This window comes from Mastomys coucha, unplaced genomic scaffold (assembly GCF_008632895.1).
Source record: "Mastomys coucha isolate ucsf_1 unplaced genomic scaffold, UCSF_Mcou_1 pScaffold16, whole genome shotgun sequence".
Classification (NCBI taxonomy): domain Eukaryota; kingdom Metazoa; phylum Chordata; class Mammalia; order Rodentia; family Muridae; genus Mastomys; species Mastomys coucha.
In genome coordinates this window covers 102862601-102877359 of record NW_022196898.1, presented here as the reverse complement: position 1 = coordinate 102877359, position 14759 = coordinate 102862601, and the positions used below count along the sequence as shown (strand labels likewise).

Genomic DNA, 14759 nt, shown 5'->3' with positions numbered 1-14759 from the left:
TATATATATTATATCTATATAATATATACAATATATATAAACCTAACAGGATTTTATATATATGTATATTTGTGCTTATATACATATATGTGTTTGTGCATGTGTGCATATGTAACAAAAACTATCAAAAGAGACTATGAAATTCAGAGTGTATGTGGCCAGAGGGAAGTTTGATTGAGATTAACTTTAAAGACCTAAAAAGAAGAAAGAGAATAGAGTATTGGTTTGATTCTATCTCATAGTAAAATTTTTAAGATAATACATACATACATACATATATATATATGTATGTATATATATATATATATATATATATATATATATATATATATATATATATATATATATATATATATATATATATATATATATATATATATATACAAACACATATGTTATCATTTCCATGAATATAGAATTCCTATTTTTCATTTCACTGTTAACCATGGATATAGTCAACCAAAAATATTAGGAGAAGATACAGAAAAATGGGTTGGACCTACCTTAAATTAGAATTGAAAGATACCATATATTTCATATTTCACAAAACAGTTAAATGGTAGAATGCCTGTATTGTGAGCATAGCAGAAAAATAAAATCACTTGATTCATTCCATAAGTGGTGTGGTTTCTGGCCACTGTTCTCTAAATTCCCTGCAGAAATATTTCCTGTAAGGTAAAGCATTATATGTGTATTTGATAAGTTTATATTGATTTAAGTCAACTATTTGATGGAGTCGAGTAAATATATACATAGCCCAAGGCATGTCCAATGTGAACCAAGCAAGCCTGCACTATTCTCCCCTGAGTGACAGGTAGGTGAGGCTGAACATTCCTCCTTACCAAACCTCTTCATCTCTTCTCCTACTGTCAGGAAAAGACCACAGAACCCCTCAGACAGAGCTTGGTGCACAAGAGGGGTAACTGGCTTTCACCTGAATGTCTCTTGTGCACACACTTTTCTTGATGTAACAAAGAAGGTTAGGTGAACAGTGGAGTAAGGAATATGTGTGCTTTTGCAGGAACAATGTCTGCCTTTCTGTTTCAAACTTACTCTGGAAATCTCAGTGTATTTGGATGCAGCCAAGGCTAAACAGACAGCTGGTGCACATGGCTCAGTATATGACACAGATACTATGTGGCTCCCAGCAAGGCAGCTGTTCTCTGACTACACAAGAGTTCTCAAATAAATTAAAGGAAACAGGAAACTTAGATGTTCATCCCACAACACATATGAAGCAGCAACACTGTTTTGGCAAGCCTGGATGCTGTAGAAAAGTGTCCACACAGTGCTGAAGGAGGGACTGGAAAAGCATCTCACGCAACATCAACAAACAGATGATGTGACTTGGGAATGTGAATGCTTACAGCATAAAATCCCTTTTTCCCCCAATGTTTTTTACCCAGCACTAGCTTCATGCATAAGATGCTCAGTCAGGCCAGTATACCATCCCACAAGCCAATGTGCAGGAATGAGTTCTGAGCTGGTCTCAAATGCATACTTCTTCAGTTACGTGAATACAGTGCAGATGGCCAACAAAGTTAGAGTTAAAGCAATTTCCTAATGTCTTGAGTTATTAAAAAACAAAGGTTTTGCAGGGTAGTGTTGGAGCATCCCTTTTAACCCCAGCAGTTAGGGGCAGAGGCAGGTGAATTTCTGAGTTTAAGACCAGCCTGGTCTACAGAGTTCCAGGACAACCAGGTATGCACAGAGAAACCCTGTCTTGAAAAAACAAAAAACAAAACAAAACAAAGAAAAAAAACAAAAAAAGGGTTTTCCCAAAGCCCTTTTTCTAAATGAAGTAGAGACATCATGGTGACTAATTTCAGCATAATGCATCTTGTATGTAATTGTATTTAACCTATACTATCTTCCTATGAGTTGGGTATTGTTAATTAACATGAAAGCAGAGAACTGAGACATAAGATGAATTTAATAACTCCTTTAAGACAAAACACTGAGCTTTAAAACTCCATGTCTGTCCTCAAGCCCTGTTTCCATACCATCCTTCTCTCTCTTCCAGGCCACCCCTAGTACCAAGACATTAGAATGCAGAAGACACTCCTTAAAATATAAAGAACAAATAGATGATCCTAGATCACTGATAAGTAAATAGTTCTTCAGACCAATCCCATATGTTTCTGCTACACTGTGAGTTGCTCCTACAAAGAAAAAGATCAATTTTCTTCCTTTTAGGCTTCAATATTGTGTAGAAATAGCGCTCAATGTTCACAAGAAAGTGAAAATGGCAATTTGGTTCTACCCTGCTTTCACAGGCTTCATTCCACAAAAAAAAAATCCTGCTATCTCTCCAGAGAAAAGCTATGCAGGCCATATCAAGAGGTTTCATGTTGGTGTGATGAAAGGCAAAACCTAACAGCCACATCTGTAGCTGAAGGGGCCTCAAGCAACCATTTAGTTCTTGCAGGCACTGCTCCAGACATCAGAGTTGAGACAGAGCAATTCTGCCTTGCTCTTTCTGGATTTTTGACCATTAGAAACCATGACAGACACAGAATTGCTATACTCTTAAGCAGCTAAGACATGGGAAAAATTTGTTACACAAAAGTCCATAATACAAGTAAAATTTATCTTCTTACGAATAAAAATAAAATAATTTATCATATATACATACATATATATATATATATATATATAAGCTACCATATTATCTCCACAGACTTATACTGCCAGTTGGATGAACCATGATTTCCATGTGTCCACACTGTGCTAGAGAATGGGGAAGGTTTAGTAGCAGGAAACCGTGGGCTCTTTGGTGAGAACACCTGGATTCGATTCCCACTGAACCTCTGGACATTCATGAAACACTTACTTTTGCATGTATCCCATTGCTGGGCAGACTGGAGCAGTGATACACCCCTGGTCAGCATAGAAGTTAAATGCCATCACAGCCCCAGATCCTTGCCCCTGAACCATGCTACTTTCTCATGTGGTACTGGAAGGAAAAAGACATCCTAATGTGAGAACGCATATTAATCCAAAGATGCTTGTATCTCCTGTATTCTCATTCTATAGCAGCAACTCAATTCAATGCTAAGATTATAAAATTCAGGTTTTATAAAAATTATAATTTAAAAGCAACTAGTGTAAAATTGTCAACTCAGTCACCATCCTAGAAAGCCCATGTTTGTTTATGCCCATTACTTAACTTCTCTTTAAAGGAAACCAAAACATACATATACATGCATGCATGCACGCACAAGGAGGGAATACACACACATATGCACACACACACACACACACACACACATACACACACACATCATAAGGACAGAGATCAAGAGCACAGAGCCCTGGCTTTGAATGCATACATCTTCATTCTCCTACTGTATGGAGTGGAAAGGAGCAACCATTCTGCAGCTTCATACTTAAGCCCATTATCCCTTTGTTCTGAAAGCCATGTTTCCCATAAGACCCTGTCCTACTAATACCTGAACAGGAATCAGAGCAGATATAAGAAGATCCAGGCTGTGACATGCCAGGTTTTCCTGAAAGTGAGATATAGCTGGAAAAGTCCACCAAGCTTGTTGGATGTATTAAAGAGTGTGCCACTGCTGCTACTCTTTCAAGCTCCACCTCTGCTCTAATATATTCAGGACAGTGTAATAACCTCATAGTTCTCCCAGCCTTCTTTGTCTTCCCCAGTATGCTCCACAGCCATTTTCAATGATGCAATGTATTTCTGTTATGTAAATCTAGGATCTCAAGCTAACACAAGGAATATGAAAGATCATTAAGATTGGAAGAATGGAGTGTCATAAAACTTAGCAAATCAAAAATGTTGAAGCAACATCATGTGCACATGAACGTTTCAAAGTCAGGAGCCAGAATAGGATCTGTGACTACAGAAAACCTCCCAGCAAAGACAGTGAAGCACAGGAAGGCGAAGCTTGCAAAGTATGGAAATTAGTGTAAGAGCTGATGAAGAGTTGCAGTTTGTATTATAATTACCTTAAAACCTACTACAATATTTTAATATTCTGAACTCTCTACAAGGTACAATAGTTCCTCCATAAGTTTATTTCTTACAAAAATGTGCTTAAAATGTAATAAGTGTGTAATTTTGGAAGCCCTTACTAGTAGCATAAAAACTAACCAGAAATTATACACAGGAAATGAAAAGGCAGAAAAAGCAAGCCGCATCTCTTTTCTAGGATTATATCTGATACGTGGTAGTTAGTACCTTCTGAATATCCTGTGTCCTTCAAATAAATACTGTTTTTCTGTTTGCCCTAAATAACATAATTTCCGGACTCCTTGGACAGCCTAGGAAGGAAAAGTTCGAGAGTCCTCCAGGTGACTTTTAAAATATCCTTTTAGAATATTGCCTCTGTATTTATCAAACAATCTAGTAATTTTGTTTTGAGTTGTGGTTCACTTAGGTCTTGTTTCCCCTCCATCAGTACAGATAATTGAGCTGACTCCATGTTTGGTTAAAATAAGCCACAGGACCTAACAGAATGGAGGATTATCCTTTTCTCTGGACTCTAGCCAAGACAATGAGTGGGGCCTTCCTGCCCACTGAACAGTGCAGTTCTGAGACTGATCTGGATTACAGAATGAAATCTCGTGCTCCCTTTAAGAAAAGCCACCCCTAAATCTGTTCTAGCAGTAAGAGAAGTATGATTTTGAAGCACCCTGGCTGAAGGATTTGATCCCCCCAGTGAGCTGACTGATTCCAGAGACGAATAGAGCACACTTTTCCAGGCAGTATGACAAAAATCCTACGTGATCACTTCTGTTCAGAATATCTTCTCTCACATCTGCCAGCATCATACCATTTAATGACACCTTATCATTAAAAGGTATCCTGATAGAGAAAATTATGCAAAGCCTTATTTTGAAATGAATTCATTCCTTGGAAAGATAATACTTTGAGACAGGAGTCTAAGACCTCAACATGGTATAATTGCCAAAGGACAGGCTGTCAGGATGGAAATACTCATAGCTGGAAGAGCCTATACCACACAGGACTTTTTCCAAAGTCCAGTGACCAAGTGTATCTTCCATTTGGTTCTCTCTTATGAGTCCTTATTTGCTACATTTAGTTTATTTGACAAGATATCACTACATAACACACTAAGTCAATGTCATTAATTTAAAGTGAGAGCCAATGGCTTTTGATCAAGACCTGGAGTTGACCTCTCAGTTCTCCTGGTTGTAGATGTGTTTGGTCTTTAGTTAAAGATGGGTTGAGGCTCATTATTGTTGAAAAACAAAGAAGAATCATGAAAACTACAAGCCTTCCCAAGGAGTTGATTCCATCACTTGCAGAGCATCATTACTATCACATTGCCATCACTCTCCTGTGTTTTATTATCCAAAGCAAGTGTCAAGTTAAGCATTCATTTAGGAGTGGGTGAATTGTCCCCCTTGGCATCTAGGAAATTCAGAGCCCAAGAAAAACAATAGAGGCTTTAATCAGAATCAATATATAATATGTAGTTGATTATCTGTATAAAGTTTTAAAATAACTGGAAGTCCATCTTCTAAAGAAAACAAGGAAGCTGTCAACAGTCTAGGTCTGATGTAATTTCTCCATCAGGTCAATCACTTTACCCAAGGCAGATGGCATCATCTCCAGGAGCGTACATCATTCCTATGTCCCTACGTGTTTCACTCTACACATGATAGATATTTATTTCAGGTTGCTTTTTTATCTTTATTCTTTAATTCTTAAACCATTTTAAACTTACCATTGTGCTACTAATGTGCATCTACTTCACTTAAATAATACTAGTTCTCTCAAGGAGACATAAAGAGAGAAAAAAATGATGAATCCTGCAAAAACTGCATAGGACAATTTTAAAAGATTATCTCTGCATTACCAGGAAGAATAACTCTTTATGACTGGTATAAAATAACCTGAGATATGCTTCATTGCACATTTGTATTTGTTTGGCTTATTTCTCCTAAAAATTTTTGTAATCACCAGTAGATTTTCCATCATGGTCCCATTTCAATATGAATTACATTCCTGGATAAGGTCTTTTAATGAAATAGTACCTCATTTTCTCTGCAAGTATTTGAGAAAACTTTATTTCTTCATTTTGTTCAAACTTATCCCCACAGAATCTTAGAAGGAAGGAAGTTCAGACATTGTTTCTTCTCCATGTCTTACACAATAGCAAGAAAGGCAGGTCAGATCAAGTCCAAGAAGATCGATGATCTGAATTTTGAGATGTCCATTATTGGGGGTTGGGACACTTCTGCAATCCATATTATCTGACATGTGTCTTTAGGATTAAATAGCCGTCTTTTTTTCCCAATAAATCCCACTCTGTAGGGATATGGTCTGTGACAGGCACTGTGCATATGGTCACAGAGCTACCAGATGCTGCTCCTAAGGTGTCAGGCATTAAATAGCTTCCTTAGCATCTGTTAGTTCCAGACCAGATCAACAAATGCTTATGTGAGCAATGGGACTTACTTAGTGACCTGATTTCAAGACAGGATTCTGGGTCTCTGCTCCTAAAGAGCTAGTCTTTCTAATTATGGACACAGAATATATGTCTATCAGGCTCATTGATGACTGCTTAGAACATCAGTATTTCTCTCTGGTTCGTATGTACAGAGGCAGCACATGGCTCAAGTGGGATACTTCCTATGTCATATACCTTTTACTATGTATTCCTTTTAACTTTATGGAAAGGATACCATTTTCAATTTGAATTATTATGCTAACTGATGATCTATGCAAGCTAAGAATGGAAATAGGATCCATAGAATACAAGAGGTAGCTATGGGGTGTCTGTGTAGCATCAGAAAAAGTGCAACTTCTCATTATCATTCTGTGGAGAAACAGAACCAAAAGACATTTAAATATTTTGACACTGGTCCCTAGGTCTGTGGTGGACACTATTAGCTCTCTGCAAGCTATGTACCTGTGGAATCTACAAGAGTGGATGATTCTGAGTTCAAGGCCCTGAGAACCAGAAATTCACGATTTCATCTGAAGGAGGGGAAGAATGAGCCATGTACTGTGCCCTGTTGTCTTGATGGGCACCTGAATTGTCTTCACTCAGTTTATAAGTATGACTGATAACCTTGTCCAAGAACATCCTCATAGACAGAAAAACAATGTCACCAGGGACCAGGGCATCATCTTGTCCCTTTAAGCTGATATATCAGATTGGCTGTCTTCTGATCTTGAAACTTTAAGTCTGAGGTCCTAAGATGGTGTCCTCTAAGATCTGAGGGATGGCACTTCCCCCTAGGTGGCACCTTTAACAGGGTATCCACAAACATTTCTGATATTGGATTCACTCATACAACATATCAGCTATAGGCTAATTGGTTTTCCTTCTAATATAAGAACCTTCAATACCTGAGGTTCTGTGTGACACTCTGGGTAATGATGAAGTTAATTGGTGCCTCCACTCCATTCACTCAGACAGTTCTTCCCATAGTCAATCCCCAAGAACATATCAAACTTTTCTCAAACCTATTTCCTCAAGAAACATTCTCTACCTGCCTTAGTCTCATGGTACCTCATCCCTTTCCAACAACACATTTCTACTTAGAGTTAAATAATCATTTGTCTCATGTCTTCAGCCAGAAATTACAGTGGTGTCAGTGGCTGCACACACCTTCATTTTCATTTCTTCTTTGAGTATAATAAACATGAAATGAATGTTCACAGTCTTTAAGTAGAGATATATATATAGCATCTGAAATATTAATTTACTTATGTGTATGTGTGTATTTGTGTAAGTGTATGATACTTCTGTTCAATTCGCCACAGAGCCTAGAAGAGGGTGTCAAACCCTGGAGCTGGAGTTTCAGAGTGTTTTGAGCCATCTGACTTGAGCTCTAGGAACTGAACCAAAAAAGTAGAACACACTTATAACTGATTGTCCTCTCCCAAGACTCCTACATAGATTTTCATTAAAAACTATGAACTGTTTACAAAAACCTTAGTGTCTAAATCTTTTTCAGTAAAACTGTCTAATGATCATTAACTTCTTTTCAGTTAAAAGCTGGACATGCATTGCACTGAGAATTTAAGATGAGATTTAAGACAAGATCAAAGTACACAGAAATATAAAAGAGAAAGAGAAATGTGTAAAAATATAAAGGGAAGCCCTTGGAAAATTGTTAAAAGTTGTGCCAACACACACTTCTGTGGCTTTTAGCAAAAAGAAGATACTAATTAGCAGAATAATCTTTGTTTCCCAGTTTGAAAGGTTGCAGTGATTGCTTTCCTCCAGTGCCATGCCAGGCCTTAATAGTTTTAAAGATTAATTGACAGCATGCTAAAGCCAACTAGCCAATTAATGTCTGTGTATCACCTAAGTGCCCTGAAAAATGCATGTGTGCAGAGTGTCGGTAGTAAGATTGTTGGAGTACTTGATACTTCCTATGCATGTTTCTGGGTCCTCTTCATACCTCTTCTCGTGACAACATGCATAACTGTATGTCAGGAGCTTCTCAAAGCAGACAGTAGAAAAGTAGGTAGAGTACCCAAATTTTTAATTATACAAGTCAAATTTCTTACACTTCAAAAATGCTTCAATCACTTCCCTACATGCAATGTTCATTCTATATAACATTTTTATACTTACATTTATTTTATGAGAGGTTAAGAAAGTTAATCATGGGACGTCTGCTCATAGAATGGCTACCAGGAAATATGGTACATTTAAAGTGTTTTCTTTATAGAGAAAACCATCCTAGACCAGTCCAGAAACAGAATCAGAAGCATTTGTAATAATTTAGAGAAATGTGTCTTCTGTGGACCCATTAAGGCTCTTATAATCTTTTCCTCATGGTTATGCAGGGCTGAAGGATAAAATTACCCTTTTACCCCATTATATTCCCAAATGTTAGCAGTAAATATAGTGGAGAGCCATGTATCACCACCTTTGTTTTGTAGCCTTGATTCATTATTTATTATCCTCCAATGATTTTCCCCTACATCTGCTTATTCCCTTTGCTGAAAGACTGTGAGCTAAAATATGAAAAATGAGTAAGTTGTACAAAATTGTTTTCTATATGTTAATGCTCCAACCCTGTAGTGCAAAGCATTAAAGCACACAGGCAACCTCATCCATTTCCCAAGTCCTATTTCCTCCCGTTCCAATGTTATGCAGGAAATACTCTGAGCTGTTTAAAAGGTCCCAGGACATGAAATGGTGATATGCAAATGACAATTGTAGCTGTTAATTTCAATATGTCAAAATATTAGATTTATATCTCTCTGTGGGTATCAGTGTTTTAAAAAGAGGAGTGACATTCTGTTCCATTTCATTCTATTAAGGCATTTGAGGAAAGCAATTCTACTCTGCTCCCAGTCAGGCAGTAGAGGAGATGGTTTAGCTGTACATCATACCGAGATCCACCTGTTCTCTTGTTGAAACATGGAAATAGACATAGGCACCTAGACTTGTGCAGCAAGCCTCTGGTAGAGAGACCCTGTGGCATGTGGTTCAGTAACCATGGAGGTTCTCCTGGAAGGTGGCCCTGATTGCTTGAAATCTACCTGTTGCACATTGTCTGGCCTCTGGAGCAGTGTCTTGGCTGACTGGAGGAACAGAACCCTGGCTTATGTTTCTGAATTAACTTCTCTCTCTAGTCCCTTTAGGAGCCACTGACTCAGCTAAGGGAACATTAAGGAATTCTGCAGATGTCCTTATTGGGTATAAATCTAAGAACATCTGGGCTCCAGCTGCTTGTGCTGCTGACCATGGCCCAGACATGGTTTGAACTTTAACAATCAGGGTTTTCTTGCCTGTTAAAATGAGGCAGATGCACAGCAATAGTCAGTCAACTTTGCTGGGCATTCAGTCCCTATATAAATCTTGTTCAAAAGAAATTCATATTCTGAAAACTGAGGAGGAAGTCCAAAAAAATATGTTTCTAAGGACTTCTTGAGATGCTTCTGCTGATGACTAGAAAGTGCAATTGGATACTGATGGAGAAAGTTCTAGAAAAGCTTTGATTTCATCAAGCCAGCTAATTTCAAAATGATTTGTGTAAATAAATGGTGACTTCTATTTTTATTACTAGGAAAAATCTATTATTTGTGATCTTTAATTGAGTTTGGGCTTAAATTATTCTTCTTTCTTCATAATACTCCTTTGTCTTGAGTGAAAGAATAAAATTGACCTCTGTTCAGTATTCTGTGTTAGTTGTTTCTCTAGGAAAATTCTTCAGAGATAAGAACAAGCTCATGAACTCAGGTCCCTTATAGGGAAGCCATTCAGGGCATCCACCAGAAAATCATGAAACAGGGAACTTCTGTGTGAACCTCTGGGTGTCACTGCTGGTCTGGAAACAAGAACAGCCACCTTATTCGCAAGCAAAGGCTTCACTAAGTGTACCAGGTTATACCTGTATAATCTTAGCGCTCTAGAGGCTGTGGCAGGAGGATTGAGAGTTTGAGGTTAACCAGGACTACATGATAAGAAATAACCCTGTCTTACAAAAAAATGGTAAGGGTCCAGAATATAAATGAAAGGAAGGGAGCGAGAATAAAGAAATGGAAATAAAATGTAAAAAGAAAAGAAAGCAAAGAAAAAAATAATGAAAGGAAAGGATGAAATAAAAGAGTACGGGCTTTCCAAACATCTGACAGGGAGAATGAGGCAGAGATGATGTCCCCTGATGTTTCTGGAGCTGCAGTGCTAATGGGTGGAAGACGCTCATCTCAGATTTTCTAGTCTGCTTTCATGTCCCCTGGATAATTGCTGAGTAAATTCAAAGCCAAGTTTTTGTGTTGTGCACATTTTGAGACATTAGTTACTTCTCATCTACTTCTGTGTGCAAATAAGAACTCACTTAAGAGAGGTCTATTTTGAATGTATTGACCTCTTTATTTGCAGTTTTCTTGATTAATCATCATCTGTATTTTAAAATTATAAGGGTTGACCATATATACCTTAATGTGTTCTAATTTAGTGAATTTAAACTACCAAAACATGTAATGGATTGTTCATAAAATTATGTTGCAGTACATGTCTACCACCTATACTAAAGTCCAGTCTTACCTCAGAATTATTCATGAGGTAACCTGACAAGTTACTGAAGACCACATATTTATCCTAACATTATCAACTCTACCTGCTACCATGAAGTTCCTTGGATATCTGAGGATACAGAGTATGTGTATCCTTGTGGTGGGAATGGGAGAAACCTCACCCTTTAATCTCCTCTCTTTAACTCATTTAACAAGCAAAGTGGTAGAAAGGTATACCACTTTCGGTGTTCCCCATGGCTGTGGTGAGTGGCTGATGTCTTTTTCTCACAGAACAATGGGATGAATGCACTTATGCACATGTCACAGACCAGGCCTGGACTTTCCACAGAAATGGATCAGTTAAGGGCTTTCCATATTACATATAATGTACATAGTTATTATACATAACAGTGGGTTCCACTATGGCATTTTCCTTCATAGAATGTGTTTAATCATATTCAGCTGCATCACCCTCTCTTGTTGCCCATTTACCCTGATCTCCTTTTTCTCCTCCACTCCCTTTTCTTATAAAGAAAGTGATTTTTAAGATCATATGCTTTGGGAGCAGTGTGTTGTTCTTGCCACAGTGCTATACCTCTCTTCCCAGGTCTTTGCATTCTATACATTCAGTTTCTGCTTTGTGGAATTATAGAATCCAAGAGTGCTTTGTACTCCATACTTTCATGTGTTGCTTTGAAGGGACGGGGAAAATGCGTAAGCAGTTAAAGCATGTCTCTCACTAACAATCTGAAATGGTCCACTCTCTTAGGAAGCTGTACATCAGATCCAAGCCCAAAGACAACACCATCCGCTGTTCCTGCATAAAGAGCACATGAACATAGTCCAGATAATGTGGCTTTTGTCCTGTGGAGCATGTTGACATGCTTTCCTGCAAAGAGTGCTGAGGCTTGGAGTGTTCTCCGTTATCCAGTGGAGTTGTTTTATTGCCACATGCAAAAGCAATTGAGCCATCCAGACCTCATATGAATTTTGTTTTGGAAACTATAATACATGTTTCTAGTACATTCCTTTACAGCTATAAACCCTGTGGTACCAGCATTTCTTTTTGATGTTGCTTCTTGATCTTTACAGAAAGACCCGACATCCTCTGTAGCTATTGCGTCCCATACTTCTCAAGACTCTGGCAAAATCAGCTGAGAAGGCAGAGTCAAGCCTCTCTCCTCAAGTGAGGGGGAGCCCCCACTGAGCACAAACCACTGTTGTGACTGGCATATTGTTGAGTACAGTGTATACTTAGCAGAAAGTTTTACTCTTCACAAGGGTCCTTGGTCCTTGGTACATCCTACTTGTTGTGAGTCTCAGAAAATCAAAACTTCACTAATATATACTGAATGGCCACCAAGTGTCAAGAAATATGCTAGGCTCCAGGAAGACAAAGAGTTAACAACTGGCAAAGAAGATGTAAGGATAACTAAACACTTGAAAGGCTTTCTGAGCTTTTATTTCTGGTGTCTTGGGGGAAATTTAATTGTAGATCTATTAACTGATGTCTTGTTTAAGTAAAAATGTTTTAAGCCTTATGAAATAAACCTACACTTATGAGCTACCTGAAGCTGATATTACTTTAAGTAATATTTTGGAGAAATACCTAATCTAGGGTTAAGGTATTTTGTAGAATGGAATCTTCTGCCTATGGAGAGAAGCCATTGCTGAATGCGAGGCGGTCTGCCATCACAGCAGTCAACACGCCAAGGCGAATGTAAAGCAGATTTAATAGCTGAAGACTTTCTGACTTTTTAAGACATTCAATTGAACATTTAAAAGGTTTAGTCTCATATCAGTTCTGGAAAGCCCCCCTGGGGCAGGCTTAAGTAACTATGCCATTAGGCACTCAGCAGCAAATTGCCTATTAAGTCTGACTGAAACTGTAAAATTGCTTTTCACAATGCAAATTAATGTAAATAAGAACAATTGGTTACACATATCACAGGCTATCAAATTATGGACAGATGATGTGTATGTCCCTATACTTCTGAATTAACATTACTTTAAAGTTATATTTAGTAAGACTTAGCAGGCTTGAGTGCCCCTGTGATAAATTCACAAATTTATTATCAGTAGTACATGTGTCCTAAGTATATTATCTATTATATGAAATACAAACCTCCTTTCATCTATGTGTGAGACATTCAGATTCTGTGGCTGTACCATTAAAAGTCATCTACCTTTGGCTCTGTTGTTACAGCAGTAACAGGCAGTTACTAAACATTTTTTTTTTTTTTGCCATCAACTGGTGTCTACTGTGAAAAGTAGCCTAGTATCTCACTAAAGTATGATCAAAGACTTTCTGCCACTTTTATTTTAAACACTTAAGGTTTCATTCCTTCTTCTAAAAATGAAAAAAGAAGGTACTTTTTAGTATGAAGGATTTCCCCAGGAAAGGGAGGGCTGCAGACAAGGTAACAAGGATGGAGGAAGACAAAAAATGGGGTCTACCTGGTCTGACCTCAGTAGGAGAGGATGTGCATAATCCTAGACAGCCTTGAGGCCCCAGGGAAGAGAAAAGGCTGAGAGGGGAGAGCATCCTCTCATAGGCAAGAGGGAGGAGGAAGGGAATGAGGAACTGTGGGAAGAAGGACTGAGGGAGAAGCAATGACTGTAATGTAAAGTCTCCCAATCAAAAAAAGCCCAGAACCAGATGGATTTTGTACAGAACTCAATCAGACCTTCAAAGAAGACCTAATACCAATATTCCTCAAACTATTCCACAAAACAGAAACATACAGAACACTACACAATTGGTTCTGTGAAGCCAAAATTAAACTTATACCTAAACCACACAAAGACACAATAAAGAAAAAGACCTTCAGACCAATTTCCCTTATGAATATCAATGCAAAGATACTCAATAAAATTCTCACAAACTGAATCCAAGAACACATCAAAATGATCATCAATCATGATCAAGTAGGCTTCATACCAGGGATGCAGGGATAGTTCAATATATGGAAATCCATCAACATAATCCACGATATAAACAAACTCAAAGAGGAAAACCACATAACAATCTCATTAGATTCTGAAAATGTATTTGACAGAATTCAACACCCGTTCATGTAAAAGTCTTAGAGCCATCAGAAATTCAAAAGCTATACCTAACATAGTAAAAGCAGTATACAGCAAACCAGTAGCCAATATCAAACTAAATGCAGACAAACTTGAACCAATCCCACTAAAATCAGGGACCAGACAAGGCTGCTCACTCTCTCCGTTCTTATTTATTATAGTACTTGAAAGCCTACCCAGAGCAGTCAGACAACAAAAGGAGGTGAAAGGGATGCAAATCGGAAAGGAAGAAGTCAAAATATCACTATTTGCAGATGATATGATAGTATACTGAAGTGACCCCAAAAATTCCAGCAGAGAACACCTACAGATGATAAACAACTTGATGATAAGCAAAGTGGCTAGATATGAAATTAACTCAAACAAATCAGTAGGCTTCCTCTACTCAAAGGATAAAGAGATTGAGAAAGAAATTAGGGAAATGACATTCTTCACAATAGTCACAAATAATATAAAATACTTTGGTGTGACTCTAACCAATCAAGTGAAAAATCTGTATGACAAGAATGTCAAGTCTCTGAAGAAATTGAAGAAGACCTCAGAAGTTGGAAAGATTTTCCATGCTCATGGATTGCCAGGACTAATATAGCAAAATGGTCATCTTGCAGAAAGTAATCTACAGATTTATTGCAATTCCCATCAAAATTCCAACTCAATTCTTCATATAGATAGAAAGGAAAATTTGCAAATTAAC

General features: G+C 37.7%; 1 long non-coding RNA gene across 2 annotated transcripts in view; it reads left to right on the top strand.

Moving 5' to 3' along the window:
* The window catches only part of LOC116094412, a 16394-nt gene extending 4357 nt beyond the window's left edge, over positions 1-12037 (top strand). For both annotated transcript variants that reach the window (XR_004120095.1, XR_004120096.1), the window contains exon 3: positions 11748-12037. This is a non-coding gene — a long non-coding RNA (uncharacterized LOC116094412). The remainder of the gene's footprint in view (positions 1-11747) is intronic.
* The last annotated feature ends 2722 nt before the right edge of the window (positions 12038-14759 follow it).